Raw genomic sequence first — 10,148 nt, forward strand, 5'->3', positions numbered from 1 at the left:
TCCTTAATTGGTCTGTCAGCATCTGTAATCACTACTTCAGTTCTACCCTTTATGTGGTTGCCTGGGTGATCTTCCTAAAAATGTATGTTTCATTTCTGGCTCAAAACTCTTAGGTAACTCCCTGTATCAGTGATTCTTAGTGCCTTTTTTTCTGTTCCCTAAACTCAGGTGTGGATGGATTTCCAGCTAAGTAAAGAGTAGGCAGAGAACTTATCTTTGGAATATACATTTGTATCTTATTTAGTATAAATCTTACATTCCTGTATTTTATATAATATTTAACAGCCAAAATAAGTTTTGTTTTTGACAATATATATTACATATGTCACAACCCTCTTCAAATAAAAAAGTTTACTTTGTCTCAATTCATGTTTATACTCCATTGGTCAACACATGGTAAAAACTTTGTGTTTTATGAATAAAGTTCATTTCTTTCATAGAAAGAAATATTAACCTGTTTATACAAATAATTTTAAAAGTGTTTAACTGAGTTACAGAACTATATGACTGTGTATTCAGCTGCTGGCAGACATTAAAGTTTCTATCAAAATATTGATAGTAAATTAGCAAAAACAAGATGTTGACTGGAAAACATTTGGAAAAAAAATATTGATATCTCTATGTATTTTGATGTCTCATGATTAAAGATTATGTATTGAAATATAAAGTCTAAGCCTTAGGAAGACTTTTTATGAATATATAGCCTGTTCAGTATCAATAACATTAGATAAAGGATTACTTTGGGGACAGGAACTATTACAAACCATCGCAATGCAGCCTTGTGACACATCTCAATGTGACTGTCTGTGGTCTCTGTTGATAATGAAGTAGCTATTATTAATGCCACTACATTGGAAAACTTTTTGAAATAGATGAAATATTGGTGACTTTGATCTGGAATCCAAGGTTGTATTCATGTAAAGGTTTTTAAAGTAAAAGTAAAGTGAACATTTAAGACTAATGCCAATCAATCAATTTTAAAAATGACACCCATAAAATGAATAAAAGTTTCAGGAGTGGGTGAAATTGGTTGCATTTGGAATGTTTCAGATTGTAGTTTTACCTTAATAAATGTATTAATTGCAGTCTTCTTGAGTGATTATCTTTAATCATCATCCATCTCTTGCATGAATAATATATGGCGAAGAATGAAGCCTTTTTGTACTTCCAGTGATTATATTAAATTGATGTAAACTTTCAGTAAGTTCTATGATTAAAGTATTCACCTTAAACCATAAAGAATATTTTCATTTGCTCTTTTTACTGCATGTGTTCTAATGATTATTCAAGCAGCATTATTTACCTGAATTTAAAAGTGTAATTTTCAAAGTAAGATCTTTTTTTGTGGATTTTTTTTTTTTTGACAGAGAGTTAGAAAGAGGGATAGATAGAGACTGACACAGGAACAGAGAGAGATGAGAAGCATCAATAATCAGTTTCTTGTTGCGACACCTTAGTTGTTCATTGATTGCTTTCTCATATGTGTCTTGACCCGGGGGGGGGGCTACAGCAGACTGAGTAACCCCTTGCTCGAGCCAGCAACCTTGGGTTCAAGCTGGCAAGCTTTGCTCAAACCAGATGAGCCCGTGCTCAAGCTGGAGACCTCAGGGTTTCGAACCTGGGTCCTCTGCGTCCCAGTCTGATGCTCTAACCACTGCACCACTGCCTGGTCAGGCAAGATTTTAATTCATTTCTTTCTAAATACAGTATTTAGGGAACAAAAAATGGCTAAGGTTGAAAAAAATCCCTTTTCCTGAGGAGATAGCTTACTTGGTTTACCTCCTAAACTCAGGCATCCCCCAAATATGTTTATTTTGAATTGTTATTTTTGTTCAATTCACTCATATTCCATTCACTCACATAGTACATCAAAGACTATATTATTTGCAGATTGTATTTATCTTGGTGGAATTCATTAAAGTGATAACCTTTATTTTTATTTATTTATTTAAAGATTTTATTTATTGATTTTACAGAGAAAGGAGGAGGCAGTGAGAAGTATCAACTCATAGTTGCTTCGGTTTAGTTGTTCATTGTTTGCTTGTTGCTTGTCACATGTGCCTTGACCAAACAGGCCCAGGGTTTTGAACCAGCCACCTCACCATTCCATGTTGACACTCTATCCACTGTGCCACCACACGCCAAGTGATAACTTCTATTTTTAAAATAAAAGGAGTTAAAATAAATTTCATAATATTTAGTAATTAGAGGCTTTTTTCTTATGAAAATATTTTAATTTTGTATTACTTAGACATGGAATTTATCTCATATGTGCACTTAAATGTTGAAAAGAGTACTTTATTTTCATGCCTGAGACAAATGAATCTAATGGCTTACTGCTGAATGAATTGCTAAGCTATTGACCAGTATAATGGCTTATGGAATTGATTATATAGAAAATAGCCACTCTCTCCAAATGATTTAGTGATGAAAAAGCTCTCATATGCCAGTCAACCTTTATATAGTCATCCCTAGAAAGAAATCTTAACTGGCTGTTAGAATAATGAAATATAATTGCTAACTAACTTCTGACATAGAAACAAGTCACTAACCACATGAATAAAAATTAATAACATTTTAAGCAGTGATCATTTTAATATTGGAGCACTCTTTCACAATTTATAAGTTATATTGTTATGACGTGCTGGTGTTTACTATTCTGAGGAATGTTATGTAGCCTTTATGTAAGTTCCTTCTTAATATAAATTAGGAATGTGTACAAGAAAATATGTACATATTAAGACATTGCGTATTTATTCATTAGTAGATAAGATGAAGATAATAAATGTTCAGTATTTTGCCCTGTGCTCAAAATTTTATTTTTAATTTTTCACTTGACTAATTGATTCAAGCACTTGAGATGAAAAAGAAGAAGATGCCTAACTTGTGGTAGATTGTACTTTTTGAAATACTACTCACAATTTCCCTGAAATTTCCTTCTTCCCTCTTTTCCTCCCCACATTCTATTAGCAGAGTTTTTAAAGAAAAACAAAAATGCAGAGAAATACAAAGCTACTCCTGGCCAAGGCAAGAATATGAGTTTCCATGGTGATTCATAGAAAGAATTATTCCAAGTCTAGATGTAAAAGGCTGTTGTTGACTGTGGAGGGGGTGAAGAGGAGGAGAGAAACTTGAAGCATCTTATAGAAAGAATGGAGAGTTTATGCATCTGCAAGGACCAAGGACTGAGAAACAGATGTGATGGAAGATGTTTGTGCCAAGGGTGAGGGGGCAAATTTGAGATGTAGAGATATGACTACTAATGGAATATTTGGAAACCAGTTCCTCAAACTTAGATGTAACCCCAAAGAAAAGTGGGCACTAAATTGATTGAATTTGAAAAATTAAGCAGTATTTTTTGCCTAAATAGGAGTATGTGAATGAGCTTCCAATTCAAAATGAGACTCTCCACTACCATAAACTGAGTGTTTGTGTCATCCCAAAATTCATATGTTAAAACCTAATCTCTAATGTGATGACATTCGGGTGTGGAGCCTTGGAGAGGTGATTTAGTCATGAAGGTAGAGCCCTCGTGAATGGGATTGCTGCCTTTACTAAAGAGACCATTATTAAAGATCTCCCTTACCCTTCTCATCATGTAACGACACAGCAAAGAGACAGCTGTCTATCTACTAGGAACCTGGCTCTCATCAATACCAAATCTGATAGCCCTTGATCTTGGACTTCCCAGCCTCCAGAACTGTAAGAAATGCATTGCTGTAGTTTATAAGCAACCCAGCCTGTGGTAAATATTTTAGGAGCTCCAGCAGACTAAGACAGGTACTGTCTTCACAGAGAATCAGGAGTTCCCAGCCCTAGGACAGAGGGCATGCTCTTCTCTCCATGCTCCCATTACCTGGGTAGATACCACTTCCAAGTTATACTGAGTGATGCTTCACCAACTTCTGAGAAAACCACAGTATTAATTTCTGTAATACTGGGCAAAAATGTTACAGTATAGTAATTCTAGAGAGTATAAATCAGAAGGGTTGTTCCACTAATTTCAAAACAAATTCCAAGAAATCCCTCTCCTTATGTTTACCCTATAAGCCACTAGGACCCTAACCCAAACTATAATGTCAGGCACACCTGTCTTTAGCTTGCATTCCAATATTATCTGTGGGAACTTGGGCAAAAGTCAGTTGGTCAAAATGACTGATCATTGCCAGTGAGCTAAATGAGCAGATCCCCTACCCCAAATCAACATCACTCAACTTACCTTCCTACATGACTTTTACTCTTATGTCAGGCCAATTTTTTTTCAATGGGTAGTGAAACATTTACTCTCTGCTTACTCACTTCCTGTGTTATATAACTACATATATATATATATATATACACATACATATATATGTTTATTATAAATAATTACTGTTAAAACTATATATGTATATGTATATACATGTATGCATGTATATATTTGGGCAAGCATTCATTCCTATATTCTTTTGGGCAATAGGCTTAGAAGTCTAGGGATTATACTTTCCAGAATCCTTTACCAGCAAGGTTCAACTTTCAGTATCACCACTAGGAGACATCAGTGTGAGACTTTGGAAGCAGAAGTGAAGCATAGGCTATATTGCCCCATTGTCTGTAGTAGGCTTCAATGTGCATATATTTCATTTAATTCAGAAAACTTTTTCACACCACTACTTTGATAGTTACTTGGAGATGTGCTTAAATAAATAGAGAGAGTGAACTATGAAAGGATGTATATGATCCAGGACTCCAATTCAGATCCAACTCTGAAGAGCAGTGGCATGGAATCCCCAGATGATTTCAGTGAAGCAAACTAAAATAGGTTTAATTGATTGGGACAGGAGAAGGATGAACTACAGGAGATAGCTAAATAATGTGTTTTGCATAGTAAAATTTTATGGTATAGAATAGAGAAACCTAAGGACACGAGAAAGGCAGAGTATGAAAGAAAACAATAAGAATTACAGATTCCTTTTTATAATTTTTTTTCCCTTTAGTGAGAAGTGGGGAGGCAGAGAGACAGACTCCTGCATGTGCAGCAACTGAGATTCACTTTCCAGGTGATGCTCTGCTCATCTGGGGCCATTGCTTTGTTGCTTAGCAGTTGAGCTATTTTAATGCCTGGGGCAGGGCCATGGAGCTATCTTCAGTACCCAGGGCCAACTTGGTCCACCCCAGCCATGGCTGCAGGAGGGGAAGGGGGAGATAGAGAGAAAGGAGAGTAGGAGGGGTGGAGAAGCAGATGGTCACTTCTCCTGTGTGCTCTGACTGGGAATCAAACCCAGGATATCCACACACCGAGCCAACACTTTACCACTGAGCCAACCAGCCAGGGCACTAATAATAACATACTATGTAAATTTAAATGAAAATATTTATGTAGTCTGAATAACATAATGGCTGTTTTTTTCATGTCCAACATATTGAATGAACTATAGATAAAGTGTGGAAGGACACATAATCAACCTTACAACTTTAAAAAGTAAAGTTGCAGCTAATAGAAGTTGAATGTGGAAGACAAACAGAAGTGAGGATATGGGCAGGAGTGATAATATCATAAGTATAGAACTAGGATAGACTACATGTGGTTGGTGGAGTAAATGAAAAAGAGGGACATAAATGTAATAGAGGAACTAAAAGTAGAAACATAATTATACCAGAAGATTGGCATCAGACATGGAAAGAAGAGGAGGGTGGGTGTTTGGTTTGTAAAAGAGCTAAAATATTTTCTTGTGTAGTATGAATTCAGTATACAATGCCCAATGTTGATAAATAAATGTTAGTATATTATTTAAAGATACAAGGATACTTGACCAACTGCTAATAGAAACAGTTTGTGTTGAGTCTTTGGAGGAATGGAGTTGGATGGATAGGAGTGGATCTACATCATATATAACATTCAAATCTTGTGCATATATTGCTTTGATAAGCACAAAAAAGTAAAATGGAACAAACTGAAAGGAGTCAACCAGGACTTTATATTAAGATTTTGCCGAAACTTGCTGAGTATGTGTACATATAAATAATCTCTGAGAGTACCTGTATGTGGTATTTGAGAAACTCCTTTTGTCTTGGGAATTCCATCAGATACATAAACAGTGGTTTAAAGGTTTTTACTCTTATTTTGTAGCCTCAGTCAAGTCAGTAAGTGTTTAAGACCTAGCTTTACTCAGTAATAAATTGAGGCACTAGACCAGGGATGACTATATACTGTGTATATATATATATATATATTTTTTTTTTAATGTGTGTGTAGTTTTAAGAGAGTATTTTCTTTTCTTAGTTAGAACCTCTATGGTATCTTAATTTTCAACCTCTATTTATTATTTTTCTATTTTCTCATTTCTATGCCTTAGTCACTTTAGGATTATCAATACTAAATATGTAGGAATTTCCTTTTAATATCCAGATAGCTGGAAGAGAGATATTTGAATATTTTATAGTGAAAAAATGATGTCTAACCTGCCTTTGAAATACATCATCATAACAATTGAAAATATATCAATACTGAAAAACAGAAACATAAGAAATGAAGCCAGTAGCTATATTTTCAACTTTGTCTATTTCCACTTACCACAATTTTTTTTCCTGATGTCTGTACTTGAGAGTATATAAGAAAGTTTCTCATCCAGGATAAGTAACATTAATGAAATTACTGTGTAGCACTTTGAAAAATGAAAGAAATTTACACTTGGTTTCCATAATGAAATCTGTATTTTTTTGGTTATGATTCAAATTGGTTTTGAAAAGTATATATTTAATTGAGACAGATAAAGTGGCCCAAAACTAAATAAAGATAAAAAAGGCAAAATTGAAAGAGAAAATTTATAATTGAAGATGAATAACTGTTGATTACTCAGGTCCATGAATTGATACTCATGAATGTTATATAATTCAACAAATGTTGCCAGGATAAAAAGGTGTTTGAGTGCAAACTCAATGTCACAGTACACAGCTCTATGCAACTTGCATTTTATATCTGCCCTCATCTCCCTTGTCTGCTCTTAGGGTAGAATTTCACTTCAGTCAAATAGACCTTTCTATTCTAGGGAGATTATTCTTTACAACTTCTGAGTTTTCATCCCTGTCAATCACATAAGTAAGGCTTAACACTTCCTTTTACCATTTCAGAATTCTGCCTTATGTCCCTCTACCTAAACATTTTCTAAGTCTGCTCATCATAGGAAATTACTACAGAGGTCTGAACAATGAGCGTTCATAAGCTTTGGCTGGATTTTAATTATACAAGGAGACTAAATATACTTCTTAGTTACATCAGTATCATGAGGCAGGACTTGAGGGGACAATCAGCAATATCTGTTTCATCATCTGTATGAAAAAAAGTATAAATGAAAGCCTATTTTTATTCTGGTTTATTTAAAGTATATATATTCTTTTGCTCAATTTTGAAGAAAGTTTTAAAACAATTAATGATATCTTTAACAACAGTTGCTTTAAAAAAACACTGAAAAGAGTGAAAGGTGTGGTGTGGAACTCTAACGAACTAGCTGGTGTTCTTCACAATTGTCTAAATCATTTCTTGATTATGTAGTTTTTAGATAAGTACAGCCGGTTATAAAAAATGAACATGAGAGAACAGCTAGGGTCTAAAAGAATTACTAGGAAGAGAAGCCTAATGTTTTAATTGGAAAGGATGGAACTTAATGTTAATATCAATGCCCACTGCCAACAGCTACATCACTTTAACATTTGAGGGAGCTAATGAAACTTTTGCTGATAGAAATGCTTTCTGGATTTCTCTGCTGAATAGCAAGACAGACGATGTAGTGCAGAGAAGAGCAACTTTGGTAAATGGGATACTTTAAAACTTTAAAAATTGGAATTGAAAGTAATAATATTAATTTCCTTGGCATAAATTCCTTTTTTTCTCATCCTGAAGTTTTATTTTGGCATGAAGATAGCAATAACACTAAGCCTTCCCCTGGAATTCAAACCGAAGATAGATTATTTGGTCTCTAAAAATTTTATTATAGTGGACCTAAGTATAGAATCGATGAAAAAGTATTTTATTTTTTATTTTTGAAACCAAATATTTAATATTTTCATTAAACAGTGTCAATAGAATTTCATGTTAATGCAAACTGGAAGACCAAGCCCAGGAGTCCAGAGAAGAAACAATATTCCCAAAAAGAAATACCGGCAATCTTCCTTCCATGCCAGCTGCACTCCTGGTGCTCTGATGTGCCAGTTGGTCCATGTCCTCCAGGTTACCACACATCAATTTTCAAGATGTGCTGAGCACTTTCAGTACTGAGAGTCAGTGCACTAACAAAAACTAACCAAGGCTAGACAGGCTGTTTCTCTGAAATATTGGAAATACCACCCTTTTGGACATTAATTCCTGTAGATTTTTTTCTCCTTGGGCATCTGATTTCTTAGCTCTGTTCCTGTAGAAATGGGAATCAGAACCACATTTTTTGTTAGTGTAAATGGAGCGACTTCCATCTGCAGAAACATGAACACAGTAGGATTCCACATGTCACTCAGTGTCATGATAATTCACTTAATCGTGGGGCCAACTCAATTCTGGAGCACTGCCTGCTGCCAGAAGAGCTCTCTTCTTCACTGAACAGCGAATGACATGTAGGGCACCAGGAATGGAGTGCTCAGCTTCTTCAGTAACCATTCTGTTAGATACAGTAACAACACTTGTGACTGTTTTTGCAGGGCTGTGCAGCCTATAATCTTGAGAAGTTTGCCAGAACCACTTAAACTGACCTCCTAAGCTAACTCCACCAGTCCCAGTATGTCAGCAGTGAACTGGTCTGTATGAGCCACTGGCTTTGTTCCAGTGTCCTACAAATGAATTTAATATCTGCTCTTCCATTAATCCTAACTGCCATAATCTTCATTTGTTCAGGAAATGTAATGCAAGATCACTAAGAGCATTGCTTAGAACAGACTTCTATTTGAGAAGGACATTACATCCTGTTTTTTCATTTGCTTCACTAAGTTTAGAATATAGGATCTCTCCTTTCCAGCACTTGGTCCATCTGGACATAGAAAGTGCTATCTGATTATCCATATCTTTTTTGGGAACAGACAAGCAAACTGAGTAAGTCCAATCTTAGCCTTTTTGACTCCAGTTATACCAGAATTTGCCATTTTTTGAATGAGAACCAGCCCTCCCACTAACTCAGAGTCATTCATTGATTGTCCCATCAAGTTTTAATATCTCTAAGACCTACACTAGTGGCTGTGGCTGGGGCAACCACTTTCACCACTGCATTTACTGTCACTGGAAAAAGCAGACTTGATTATTGAGAGACAACCTTTGAGTTCAATGTGGTCACGCTGTTTAGCAGAGTTTCTCTGTCACTTAGTTCTACAGGTCAGGACATGCCAGTCAATATTTAAATACCCTTTCCAAAACCTTCTGGAATAACTCAGAAGTGATAGTTAGATAGACTCATTTCTGAAGAAGGTTGGTATAGGAATCTAAGAGAGCCAGTAATGATGACCGTGGACGTGGTGCCATCTTCTGCTTCTGTATGTTAACTCCCTCAGTATTCCGGCTGCTAGATGTGACACTGACATTTGTTTCAGAATGGTGGCATCGTCACATCATCACTTGTAACGTTCACATGGCCTTTCTCATCTGGAATCATTCTCCATTCCTTGCGGTCCGAGGCTTGTTCTCGTAGCATCAGCAACAGTGGAGATGTAGCTGAAGCGGATCTGGGCTGGTTTATCGCATCTGATAGGTGCTTTTGTTGCGGCTGCTGGCAGCCCCAGAGGGAGGGAGCTTCGCAGTCAGGGGTTCCACATTCTTGGGTATGGCTAACTGAGCTGGGCCCGCTGGGCTCAAGAAGAATGGAGCCTTCACGAACTTTCTTGGAAGAAGTGCAGGCTCTAGGAGGAAGAGGAAGAGACAGAGAAGCTGAAAAAGCATTTTAATTTAATGGTAAGAATGTCCTTTTTAGAGTCAGAGAACCTAGACTGGAGACACAGTTTCTCTTTTTTTGTTTTTGTTTGTTTGTTTGTTTGTTTTCCAAAGTGAGAAGCGGCTGTAGAGGTGACTGTGGGGGTGGCATGCCCACCAGGGGGCAATGCTCTGCCCCTCTTGGGCGTGGCTCTGTTGAGGCTGGAGCCATTCTAGCACCTGAGATAGAGGCCATGGAGCCATCTTCAGCGCCAGGACCAACTTT

At 36.3% G+C, this 10,148-nt stretch overlaps 1 pseudogene; it reads right to left on the reverse strand.

The window, feature by feature from the left end:
• Nucleotides 1–8,207: 8,207 nt before the first annotated feature.
• On the reverse strand, nt 8,208–9,892 carry LOC136391782 (T-complex protein 1 subunit delta pseudogene; annotated as a pseudogene).
• Between the last annotated feature and the right edge of the window lie 256 nt (nt 9,893–10,148).

The sequence above is a fragment of the Saccopteryx leptura genome, chromosome 2 (assembly GCF_036850995.1).
Source record: "Saccopteryx leptura isolate mSacLep1 chromosome 2, mSacLep1_pri_phased_curated, whole genome shotgun sequence".
NCBI classification, from domain to species: domain Eukaryota; kingdom Metazoa; phylum Chordata; class Mammalia; order Chiroptera; family Emballonuridae; genus Saccopteryx; species Saccopteryx leptura.